This window comes from Oratosquilla oratoria, chromosome 33 (assembly GCF_046742065.1).
Source record: "Oratosquilla oratoria isolate Oo_2021 chromosome 33, ASM4674206v1, whole genome shotgun sequence".
NCBI classification, from domain to species: domain Eukaryota; kingdom Metazoa; phylum Arthropoda; class Malacostraca; order Stomatopoda; family Squillidae; genus Oratosquilla; species Oratosquilla oratoria.
The window spans coordinates 41,479,626-41,493,324 of record NC_134809.1 but is presented as its reverse complement, the minus strand read 5'-3'; the positions used below and the strand labels follow the sequence as shown (position 1 = coordinate 41,493,324).

Below are 13,699 nucleotides of genomic sequence, written 5' to 3'. Positions count from 1 at the left end.
ATTGAGAAGTTTGCAGAAGTGACGTGGCAGAGGTTGGCGCGGTCGTGTGCATCATGGAATGCTATGAAAGAGGCCTTTGGTCAGCAATGAACTCAGTATGGCTGATTGATTAATTGACTGACTGATTGATTGATCTATCTGCCTCCCCTCTCTCACACACATTCGAACCTAGGCATGATAAATGGAGAATAAGAGACGGGACACCCTGAGCGTTACTCTTTTCCTGTATACTATAATTAGGTAAACACGCACACGTAAATAAAGCAATAATAGTACTGATGATTGTTGGTTTGATCTTCGCGGGGACCCACAGTCCCACAACAGCGAACAGCGGTCCTTAGAAGACCCGACATCTCTAAGAAGACACGTCTGTGTTGTATTAGTGTGGCTATGTTTCTCTGTCACTGGAGGCGGTGGGGAGCAGTCGCCGGTTGTCAGAAACCACAGTGCCAACGCACTCCGTTATTTCTTTTTTTTAATTCTGATGATGAGTATCGGGAAGACGAATCCGAAGTCCACTTCGAAGGACATTATACACAGCAACCTATCGTTGGTCCTTCCATCACCCTCAAAAAAAAAAAAAAAAATACAGACTAAGATGTCAACAGACTGGAGGTACAGAAGGCCAGGCTGGACGAGGGGGTCTGAATTTAATTTAGTCACCCCGGCGATCAGACCCCTGCAGCTGGTCTATGAGGACGCAAGTCGATTCGCCTCTCGTACCCGACACCTGTTTTCCAGCAAGGCAACAGGTTCCTGGACCCTGGGGCGGGTGTCTGCACCCTCCCTGCAATTTTCTGCCGGCCTCTCTGCGCATGCGTGAGGTTGTCAAAGGCCCCGAGAGGCACCTGGCAGCTTAAGTAATGGGATGAGGCCGCGAGATGTGGGTGTGGCAGGATGAGAGGGGGGCGTGGCTTCGAGGTGTCGACTGCCTGGGCATTACGAAGAGTATCGGAGGGAGGCTCTTCAACCATTACACCATTGTGTGCTACGTCAAGGTGTAACAAGCAAGCGTTCCACCATTACACCTTACGTAGCTACTTTTATTCTGAATGTCGTCAAGTGGTTCTATTCGGCTGGTGGAACCTCCCTGCTGGGTGAAAAAGCTAAACCAGCCGTAAAAGGAACGTTGTGACACTAACAAGGAGATAGTAAACCCATCGACGAGTGTCTCACACAAACATATAAAATTGGAAGAGTTCATCGTGACACGCGACAACCCACAGGCTCAGGGGGAGGGGGGAGGCGGGGAGCGTGTGCATGCTACCGAGGAACGGGAACGCGGGGCGGTCGTGTTGCATGCCTCTCGGCTGGCGTTTGTGATGGGTACGCGTGGCTGATGAGTGGGGGCAAATCTACGAGGAGTGGGCAAATCTGCAAGGTGTGGTGCGTTTGGGTAAAGTATGACCAATCTATATGTGTACGTGTGTGTGTGCGTGTTCGTATATGTGTGCGTGTTCGTATATGTGTGCGTGTGTGTGTGCACGTGTGTGGTTCATAGCCATGGTCTTGAACCACGTGTTGGACTCGTGATCAACAGCTATTATCCTCCCGGATGAGAGCTCAGAGCTCATATATGGGTAATGATGTGACCTTACACATACACATACACACACATAACTCTTTGCCCACCAGAGCAGGAGTTGATGTGACCTTACACATACACACACACACACATAACTCTTTGCCCACCAGAGCAGGAGTTGCGGCGAAATGTTCAATCTTAGGCGGGACTCACTCAGATCGCTGAATTTGCGGTCGAGAGCGGTACCAAGGCACCGTCGAGCAGACATGCGTGTGGATGCGCAATCGACTGTAAAGGTAAACTCTTTACGTTATCGATACACGTTTACGCTCCTAAGGCCCAGACAGGTGGTTGTCTGTATATTTCTCTGCAGGAGTTTGTTGTAACATGACCTCATACGGTGTCGACTTCAAAGCCCGTCTCCGAGAGCCAAATCTTCTCCTGACGTGTACGTACTATATATATATATACTTACGGGACTACGCCGCGGCAGTGAGCGTAATTATGTACGCCGGGCAGAGTGACTAAGCCCTGTGTATACGTTTACCTCTAACCATACGAGTTTATGGTTCTCTATTGTTGGGTTTGTACATGACTACACACGACTCTAAAATCACCTTCCTTCCTTCCTTCCCTACCGAGAGGTACGTTTCTTTTTATTCCGCCTGTCGCCGAGCGATTTCTTCTATCTAGTGGGCAGGAACCGGATACTCATGGGAACTGGAGTTCACTTGTGTTGGTTCTCTAAACTCGTTCCCTCAGTTTTATCACCACTACCTCAATTTTAGGATAATGTGCATTCCAATAGGATTTCGTTTTACACAAGAGCTGAGGAGGGAACATTTGTTCTTTAATGAATCTTCGCCAATTTAAAAGTGAATAGGCCAGATATACGTTAGTCAATGGAGCCTGTCACATTGTACTGTAGTGTGGACAGACCCCCCCCCCTTTGTGGGGGAGCATTTGAAAAAAAATCTAGAACCGACAGTTTTATTATATATATTCTTACCACAAGGACACGGCCTGCCTTCACCTAAACAGTCCACAGCACCCCTGGGTGGGTGTATAGAAACCAGGAGGGACATCAAAATCATCTCCCTGTCACCTGTCTTGAATATCCTCATCTTATTCTGCAGATGCAGCCCCGAGGGGATGACAATCTGTCCCCAGACTGGACCAAAAAAATTGGCAGCTTGTCCTTTACATTTAACACAAGCTGATCTGACAACTGGCCATTGGTTCCTCTGCATCATTAATATTGTTGGGTGACACTGAAACTGCCCCATTAACTGTAAGGGGTTAATGGGGCCCAAGGACTGTTGACAGCTGCAGTGGGGTTGCGGATCTCCATTCAAGGAAACAAGGGCACAATTATCATTATTACACAGAAGGTTCCCAGTATAAAAGGCAAAGTGTGTATGTAAAAATTAAAGTGTTGGACTGGCCTTGTGTGTGTGTGTGTCTGTGTTGTCTGTACAAGGCATCAGGCAAAGCTGATAAGGTGCAAACATACGTTGCGAGTATGTATGAATCCTTTCTATCAGCGCCATTTCTGTGTCTATTTGAGGATTTAAACTCAGGTCACGAATGCATTATGTATGAATACTATCCTTGATTTCCCTGGGGTGCCAACATGTGATACCATTCTGACACTGATATTGACACACACACACACAGAATGAAACAGAATAAAATAAAATAATAAAAAGGGGATGGGTCGGGGAGAGGTCGACATAACCTTCAGATTTACCTTTACTAAAATCAGTCATGATGTTAACGGTGGACCATTACCAAAAGCAATGTTGTTAACACATAGCAATACCGAATAAAAATAACAAGCAAAACACGAAGAAAGGCACACACTGCTATCCAAAGGGGGGCAGCTTTGCTTGCCTCGGCTCCAGAGCTCATCTGCAATCTATCCAAGTGCTGCTGCTGCAAGACTAACCTTGGCCCTCATGCGCTTCAGGGGATTGGACTTCTACACAAACAGATCTTTTGGTTCTTTTTTTGTTTTGTTTTTTCCGTTACACCAGCTCCACTTTTAGGCACATCGCCAGCGCAATGATGCAAAACGTATATTGACAACCGGCTCTGACGTCCTTAGAATTGCCTCTTCAGCCAAAGAGGTGGTAAAGCAAAGGTTTATTAAGGAGGGTGGCAGACGAAGTAATAGGAATTAAAAATTATCAACATTTGTTGTTGTTTTTTCCAGTGTAAATTATTTCCAATAATAAACGAATAGTACACAACGTTCCTCCAGAAGGGCGTGCTCCTAAAGTATTGCCTACACGAAACTTGTATAGCTAATACCCACGTGAAGGGTGTGAAACGAAATCACATTACTATCATTGCGGTGCACATAAAATCCTCATACACTGCACCAGTTCCTTCACAGAAAGTGAAGTCTACACAGTACAATCAATATCATTTCCACACTAGAAAACAAGAGAAACTTCTCCAGCATGACAAGGACTTCTGAAATGTACCTCTGGACTCAACCACAGTCTACACAGTACAATCAAGTTGATCCTTTCCACACAAGAAAACAAGAGAAACATCTCCAGCATGACAAGGACTTCCGAAATGTTCCTCTGGACTCAACCAACAAGCCCATGATTACCACCAGAAAGTTATGACACAGTAACTATTAACCAACAAGTCCAAGAGCAAGTACGAGAAGAACAGGGTACGAAATTAGTTGCAGTACATCAGACTTCAAGAGGTGCCTCTGACCATCATAATATTCAGTGAGCTCAAGGTTCCAAATAATTAACCCTTAAACAAGAGCTGACCAGTTTTACAGCGAATTGATATATACAAGACCGATTGTTGTCATTTTCAAATTGACCTAGGTAGGTTTTACCACTTCAATATCGGGGTTTCCAAATCTCGGGGTTAATCAATCAAATAAACTTAATGTGTAAGTATGACAACAATATCTGTGCCTATAGAGGAAATGTATTTTTTCATGAAGTTCAATATGCAAAAGCCTCATATTCAAATATGAAAAATCCTGCCATTTACAGACCACGATTCGCCCACAGTACTGAGAGGCTTCACCAATTCACTGTGCTGAAAAGAGCCTATCACTGAATACCGAGACGATAACAGTCATATGGAACTCCAATATGATAATAACACAATGCCAATAACAAGAACAACGATAAAATAACAATAATAACAATGATGCCAATATTTTCCAATTTAAACAAATATCTGCTCTTATAAATGCCATGAAAATCCCTCGAGTACTGATTAGACATAAAGTACTCATGAAGGGAATACCCTCAGGCGTTTAGAAAACCAATATCCTATCCACCCATTTTCAGACTGGAAAAAGTACAAACATATACAGTACACACACATATATATATATATATATATATATATATATATATATATATATATATATATATATATATATAATGAAACAAACTAAACACGGAACCCCATTAATGTAACTGCGCGCGCACGTTTGTAATCCCACAAGTTAGCGGCTGAGGCTTGCAGGCCCGCAGGCCCTCCGGAGGGCGGTGTAGTGCTGGCGCCATCGGTGTCATGTGTACAAGTGCCAGTCTCCTCCTCCTCCTCCTCCTCCTCTGCGTCTCTCCTTCCCACCACCTACGCCCTCACCAACAGAGCAGAGCAGGGCAGAGGGCATTCCATACCTCTTCTGGGACGCGCGGACTACAAGGGCACATGACAGACCTTTCTGATAGGGCTAAAGCTGTTAGGTCTTCTTTGCTACAAACTTAAATAAATTTAATGTCTATGTTGGTGAGATGTGACCGACATACTGCTGTTACGAGTGATGTATATAAACGAGTACTTTTGTCCGAATGCGATTGTAAGCGTGTGAGTATGCGAGTGCAAACGCTAAACGAGGTTAATCGCAAGAGTATGTGTGCGCAATCGTCTGTGCAAACACGTGAATCTTCACATTCAATTACGTGAGCGCGTGGGAACAAGTGTGTGGTATTCAAGCGCGATCATAAGCGAACAAGTGCGACCATTTGCGGACAAGCGCGATTATAAGCGGACAAGCACCAAACACAAAAATGTAACGGTGCGCGTACATGCGTAAGGCCGTAAGTGTAATACATACGCGCAAGTACGTACGTACGTACGTACGAAGTGAGAGCGGGTGTGCGGTCCGAGCACGTGAGAGCGAAGCATGTGAGTGAGGCACGTGAGAGAGGTGTGTGTGTGAGAGAGAGAGAGAGAGGGCGAGAGTGCGTGCTTGCATGCATGCATCCGGACGCATTCCTGACTGTGCATGCAAGCACCACGGCCAGCAGCAAGCTGTGCCTCCTGTAGGTAAACACATCCGTTGAATCCGCCTCTCTGTTATTCCGTCCCCACCCTTCCGTCCTCCCGTCACTGCTCGTCCCGGCCAGAGCCGCTCGGGGCTCCAAGGACCGAGCGAATTAACCCACCACCACCACCACCACTCCGTTCCCCCACCTTACGAGACCAAACAACCACTGTGTTACAAAGATAGTCTATTTCCTGCGTCACGAACTATGTGACACATTACTACCGGTAGGACGTCACTTCCGTGATGCGTCACTACCGGCGTGACTGTCGACATAAGGCGTCAAAGCGACACGTCTCTGAGGGCGTGATGCGTCACGACCGACAGGACGTGCGTACGACGTGACGAGTCAATGTCGACAAAATGCCTAACTGAGGTGGGGACCTAACGACAGGTAGCTGTCAGCGGGCTGGCCTGTAAGAGGGACGTGAAAGAGAACCACCTCCCCCGATCATCCATCTTCAAAACCTGTCAACACTGTTACCTTCATCTACAGGTGCAACCCTCCCCTCCCCCATTGATGAGGGACGAGTTGTATGCCCTTCCTTATCTACCCTTTCCTCATCTTCCTACTACCCGGCGACAGAAATAAAACATCCAGATTATTACAACACAAATAAATCTAACGTTTCTTCCCGGAAATCTCTACGGGAAAGCCTGAGGACCGTCGCCGAATCCCACGGGGCTCCGAGTTTCGGGTTAGAAAAACTCAAGACAACAATCATAATACGGTTGTCGGTAACAGCATTTAACCTAACTCCGCTTATTAATGTTGTGGAGTCCATGGTGACGGGGATCGTCACTCTCACGATGTGTCACGGTCTTTGTAACGCCAATGACGTCGTCATTAATAAATGGTTACAGACCTGCCGAGTTAGTCTACTTGACTCCTTCGTCCTCTCGCTATCAAATTCCTGACAATAATCCGTTAGGGTACTTCAACTCTTCTGGTGCGTGTGTGTGTGTGTGTGTGTGTGTGTGTGTGTGTGTGTGTGTGTGTGTGTGTGTTCGTGCGTGTGTGTGTGTGTGTGTGTGTGTGTGCGTGTGTGTGTTCGTGCGTGTGTGTGTGTGTGTGTGTGTGTGCGTGTGTGTGTGTTTGTGTGCGTGTGTGTGTGTGTTGGGGAGGTGTCTGTTTAATACACTCACAGTATAGCAGTTAGCATTATATGTCAGATGGGTTACCTAGACTAGAATTTCAAATCAGAAAAAAAGTTATTTATTTTTATAAAGTCACTAATCATAAATAACTTGGTTTCGTGCCGACCGATCCGTTTTACTATGATTAACGAACGGTCGAAGTCTCTGGGGCTGGCAGTAGCGTTGTCGTTATCATTTCCTCTGCCGCCGTCTTTAACGCTATCGTTATCGTCGAGAAATATGTATGTTCTGGGACCTGCGTCCTGAGCAGAACTCCCCTCCCCCTCCCACCCTCATCCACCACCACCACCTCTCCGTCTCACCCTCTAGGTTTCCGTGGTCGAGTGGTTAGTGTCACCGACTAGCACGCGAACGATCAGAGTTCAAATCTCGGGCATTGCGGTGCTTTTTTACTCGCAAAGTATACGTTTGGAAAAGTCGATTAAACCGTGATGCAGAAACGACAAACAAATTATTAAACATATATATATATATATATATATATATATATATATATATATATATACACACACACACATATATATATATATATATATATGTATATATATATATATATATATATATATATATATATATATATATAAGTATGGGAGCAGAATCTCTTGTAAGCATGTGTTGTTAAAATCGACAGCATTCTGACAGCTGTTAATCTTCTTGTGCGTATTTTCAATTTTTCTAACAAGGATTCGGCCATTTGGGATGGGGTGGAGGGCAAATACCAGTTAACCAAAATCGTACATATAAAAATCAATATCGTGTCGTTGGCGATCTTCTCAAGGTCGGTTCTAGTCCCGGTTCAAGACATTTTGATTCGGTAAAGCAAACATACCATTTCATCGCGTCATTACTTCTTCTACCTCACTCAGGATCATTCACTTCGAGTGCGAAACAAGTGATCGAGGATCCGATGGGTCCATGACACTTGCCAATCAACTTATAACCTCTCACCCCTTTTACATAGATCCGCTGCCCCACGGCAACCGCCTATGACCACAGGCCTGGTCCACAACTAATCCTCTGAAATAGGTATTCAAATTGGAAAATATACTGCCTATGCTGTATAGACCTATCAAAGATCAGAATGCAATGGACGAAACATACCACCCACTCCAAGTCGATTCCACCATAGTAATACTCATATTCTGATTACATGTTAGAGTGGAATTCTGAAGACCCCGAGACGAGCAGCCATCCGTTACGCATCGGTGGAACGTCATAGTAGTCAAACATTGTCTCTAGAAAATTGCGAATTATTATTGCATACACACTCGCGGTTCCTATTGAGAAATGTCGCGGATTTTAAGTGAATCTGAAGAAGAGGAGTTAGACAGTGGAGTTCATTATCCGTCTAGCCATATACATTTGAACCCATAATACGACGCCAAACGCAAAAGACGACCAGGAAATGGCTGAATATGCCAAATTTGACATTCTTGACTATGATGACGGAAATGGAAAATCCGACCGTAGCGAAGAAAGTGGGAACAGAATCAGGAAGAGGAAAACCAGGGATATAGGACAGAATGAATAACAAATACTGACTGGTATGTCTAGGGATAGGCTAGGCCTAAGATGAAACAAGATCAAAGGATTACAAAGGCAAAGCATGCCGACAGGAGACCTTTTGATCCATATCTAGGTCGGATGAAAAAAAAAAAAAAAAAAAAAAAAAAAAAAAAAAAAAAAAAAAACCTAACCTAACCAATGAATTGGTGCTTTGCCATAGGCCTACGCATGACTTTACTCACCCAAGCCCCTTGGCCGGGCCAAGTGGGTGAGGATCTGGGGTATAGCCACAGACTAGTGTCAGTCATGACAGTCTCAGTCTCGTGTCACGTAGGCATAGGTCAACACAGGCCATAACTTGGAAGTGTTGGGGCAGTCATATTCAGCTCCATGGTCTAACATAGCCTAGGCATGCACATTTTGTGAATCTGCACATAAAAATATGCGTTAAAATGTGCAGCACCAACAATGAAGTCATAATTGGGCGTACATATAACGAATCGATTTGACATGCACACATTATGAACCCAACCTTACTAAACCTAACCTTTTACGAATTTTCATGTGTGTATATAAAATAGATTCGTTATTTGTCCGTCCAATTATGAATTCGTTATTGGTGCTGCACATTTTATGAATATTCATAATGTGCAGCTTCACAAAATGTGCGTGACTAAGGCTATCTAGGCCTATAGCCTATTTGGGGGAGGGAGGTTCTCGTGTGCGAGGAACGTCCCCAAAATTACTCTTCAGAATCACGAGCTAGACCATGAGAGATGACAAAAAGGTTTGGGTAGAATTTTCCCATCCCAACAATAACTGAGACAATTATATATATAACCCTCTTAGATTAAAAGACATAACTTGCATGAACGTAAGTAGTTATAATTTGCATTCAGTCTTGTATATGGGAAAAATTAAAACTAAATTTATCATTTTGAAATATAAAAATGAAAAGACATTTATTGTGGTATAAATGGGTCAAATTGGACTATTAAATTATGTACCCTGTACAAATTCTTGACCAAAAAGCTGTAAAAAAAAAATCCCGTCTCTGTAATATGCCTTGTTGAATACCTTACAGTCATAGAGGGAGGGACATTTATACTTTACAAGGGAACCTTCTGCATGAATTTTTTTGTATTTATATATGTTACGATACTTTATATTACAAGGGAGGATCCCAAAACATCAGAAATAGAATGGGGCAGATCAACAAGTATTGGAAGCTTAGTCTTAAAGATGTGGAAATAAAAAATATTGACAGCGTTGATTTTGTTGGTACATTCCTTAAAGGTTTTTACGCTCGGCAACTACACAACAGACCATAATTTATTACACTGTCTCATAGCTATTCAATATATTCAATGTTTAGCAATGGTGAACAGTGGCGTGTGAATAGCGATGTTTGACTACTGATGCGTCACCCTTCCGAAGATTCCCGACGATAGCCGTGGATGTCTTCGAAGTACAGATGATTTATTCAGAGTTGAAAATAGCGTTTTTATTGCCTAAATCCCAGCTTAATAGCAAAAATATTTCGTGGGAATGGTTGGCAATGTTTTTTTTTTCTATCTACTCTGCTTGGAGTTTAAAAAAGTGTCTTCCGCTGCACATTCTGACCTGTAGATGAACTGACCCACATTGCTTACAACTGCGCCTTGTCCTACATCGCCTTTTTGTCCATCGCTACTTAAGGACGAAGCTGGGGGAAACACTGACAGAACAAAAACAATCAGGAAAAAAATAATAATTCATGAATAAATAGAATATAGCGGAGGCAATTAAAGAGCAGGCATTAAAAAGTGACGCAGAGAGGCATTACAAGAGGCATGAAAATGTTCTGTTGACTGGCCAGCAAGATATGGTGAGAGAGAGAGAGAGAGAGAGAGAGAGAGAGAGAGAGAGAGAGAGAGAGAGAGAGAGAGAGAGAGAGAGAGAGAGAGAGAGAGAGGGGGGGGGAGTCATAGGTAGGGCCTGGCTAGAGAAGTTCCTAGGAGTGGTGGGACCGTTTGTCAAAGACGTGTGACAAGTGGGCGGCCAAGTTGTTGACAACTTCACTTCAACAGGATGGTGATAACTAAGATAACCACGTGACTGGTCTCTCTCTCACTCTGAGGTTACGGTAAAGGTGACCTCATTAGCTGCTTCATCACAAGTTTGTGAGAGAATCTAACTTCAGCATTCCTAATCAAGTCGACCACCGTTCTAATCACATTAGAGATGTGCGCATGCGTGTGTTTTCATCATTTAGCAAAGGCCGTTAACTTTTTCTCTGCGATGATTTGTTGACACATCTTATTACGGTTAGGCAATACTCGATTTCATTTGGATTGGAGAACACCACGGTAGCGACAGCTGATATTTTCAAACATCACAAAATTCAGTTTATTTACTGCACATTTTCCAGTTGGTGCGCATTCTACCGTAAAATACTACAGCAGAGTCCTTACATTACCCAAGTGTCGCCCACCCCCTCTCCCCCATCACCACTTCCCATCCCCACCACTCCTCACTGCCTATGACCTTAATTTGTCCAACGTGATCACAGGATACAGGTATACGTAATTAAAAATGCATTTGCTGATTCTAACGCAAAAATCGTCGATTACGGTAAAATATTCAGGGCTTCTTTGACCTCTTTTTTATCATTACTATTTTGTCAGCCTTGTGGGCGGCAAGTTCGAGGCTAGAATTGTCACCCCCGGTCACATGCCCCCCCACCCACCCACCCATTCGAGGGCCCTGTACTACAGTAACTACAACAGGGGTGTTGTTATGGGCTGTAGTTTACCAGCTCTTCTCTCACTATAACATGGCCAAACCACCAAGTCTCTAACAAATTCCTACCAAGTTAAAAAAAAAAAAAAAGGTTGGACAGTTTGTGTTCAATTTTGGTTTGAGCACTTCGGCATCACTATTACGTTTCTTCCCTAGGTGCGTTGGTGCCTCCTGATCACTACCACACCAAAGGTCTCCCACATCGCTACTGTTTCCCCCTCCGGAATGTGACGCAGTTAACAGGTTCTTGTTCCTGCAGATGCCCTAAATGGTTTTAACAAGATAAAGGTGATATCGAGATAATGGGAGTACGGACAATTTCAAGTGTCATTTTCTTTTTTCAAGAGACCATCCTTAACTTTGAAAAAAATATCTTGATAGCTGGACCAAAAGTCTAAAAAAGCCTGCTGAAGGGGGTAATATACTCGCCAGACCCAATTCCACGATTTGATTCCCACACAAGTATCATTAGCGGCATTGTTTGATGACGTCATGTCGTTCACACTGAAATGCGACTTTGGAGCCGGGGCCGCCCAAACCAAATCCTGACCTGCTTAGCTTTCGTTCGATTAATAATATCACACGAATCTAGAGAAAAGGGATTGAGATGTTTAAAATATCACAATTCCTAAATTTTGGTTAACACGTCGAATGAAATATAAGACTATGATCCACTTACAGGGTTCTGTCTAACGCCAGAGGACTATTCATCCTCCACCCCCCCCCCAACTCCTCCCACCGGTGCAGTAAAAGCCTTACCTACAGTTACCAGGGCCCAAGATCCTTATCTAGGAGCCCTATGGTCGCACTTGCGTGGACAAGAACACAGTGCAATTTCTGTGACACAACTCCTCCCGCACGCATCTGTCACCATTTCCTAGGCCCCTTCTACGGAAACGATAACCGACATAGCAGTGTCATAGATAAGGCACATCTACCAATGGCCAGAATAACATTAACAAAGCGCGTCACCAAGGCGGCTGATCAACATTCTCTTAACTTCCTTGCCGACGGGAACGACCCCGAAGCGGAATCAAGTCAACTGTTGTCGCCACAACAAAATCGGGGGAAGAACACACAAATGAGCGGTGCGTCATGGGTTAATTAATTACTCAATTACCACATGAAAGCCCCAGATCCCACGCCAGAGCCACGGACCGACGTTCCTGCTTTGTAACAGATCTCGCCGCTTCCACCGTTGTCACATTTCCGCCGTGACGACATCCATCCGGTTCACGTGGTCTCTCTCTCTCTCACACATACACACACACACAGCGAGAGATAGATAGAGATATAAAGAGAGGGGGGAGGGAGAGAGACAGATATTGTCATTTATGCGGTCAAGTTGCATACAAACATGTCTGGCCTTTTTTATCAATATCGTGGTCAGACGCAAAATAAACAATCAAACCCACCAATAAAAAATAACTGTACTGACAGAATAACAAATAAGACATTACAGCTTACCGCTCACATTGCTTAAGTTGACAAATAAACAAATATACTGACAGAACTCAAAGTCCACCTCAACAATGATTTTCTAAATTATCTTTTCGATCGTACTGACTTAAAACTAAATCTACCCCATGAGTTCCGATTCGTCATTTTGAACGAATTCAAATATTTCAAGCGATTTTCACCATTTGTTTTCGGAATATGGTTATCTATTCGGGAGGTCGTCGTTTTAACATTTTTGATCAATCAACGAGTCACATACGAGATCTTTCTACATAACTAAAGATACCTTTATTCACAATTGTCTATCACGTCAAATCACGATAATCGCAGTGAGCAATACCCCCCTACGACAATGTTTATGCCATTATATATACACTTAGGCGAATAATATACACAATGACGAAGCTTTGACGTCATGTCGCCATACACACAAGTAACCAATAGCCGCGCAGTGACGACGCTGACGTCACGTCGCTGTACACAAACAATAAACACTGTCCACAAAGCTACACTTCGCGCCAGGTCACTAGCCACATGCATGAGGCTGTTATTTGCTGTGACGATGATTCTAACATCTAGGGGCAAAATTGACGCTGCTTATCACTGGTCATGTCGGCGTCGTCACGCAGCACGCGCTCTGACGCAACAGCTGGCACCGTTCCAAGTGCCAACAACAACAACATTAGCTGCAATCTGGGGCCTCATTTCAGGGGGAACGTGTATATCATCACTATTTCACACTGGGTAGCACACACACACACACACAGCTTCAAGCACCGCATTCTTCAGACTTCATTACTTCAGCGTTATACTGTACAATACGCTGTCTTCGTGTCTAACAATCATTTAATAACCCGAGTTTTATTTATTTCTATAAGTATGGAAGCGAGTTTACTGTCTAAGGGCTAGATTATCTAACCCACATTCCCCGGCACTCTTCTAGCAAACGTGGC

The 13,699-nt window shown here is 44.0% G+C and overlaps 1 protein-coding gene across 8 annotated transcripts in view; it reads right to left on the bottom strand.

Moving 5' to 3' along the window:
• RASSF8 (ras association domain-containing protein 8) overlaps positions 1-13,699 on the bottom strand; it is an 89,014-nt gene that overhangs the window by 55,445 nt on the left and 19,870 nt on the right. The window contains exon 1 of one of the 8 annotated variants that reach the window (XM_076172829.1): positions 13,178-13,200. The exons of the other annotated variants lie outside the window; for them this stretch is intronic. The gene's annotated coding sequence lies outside the window, so the exon portion shown is untranslated. Of the gene's footprint in view, positions 1-13,177; positions 13,201-13,699 lie in introns of those variants that run through there. 8 annotated transcript variants of the gene reach the window in all.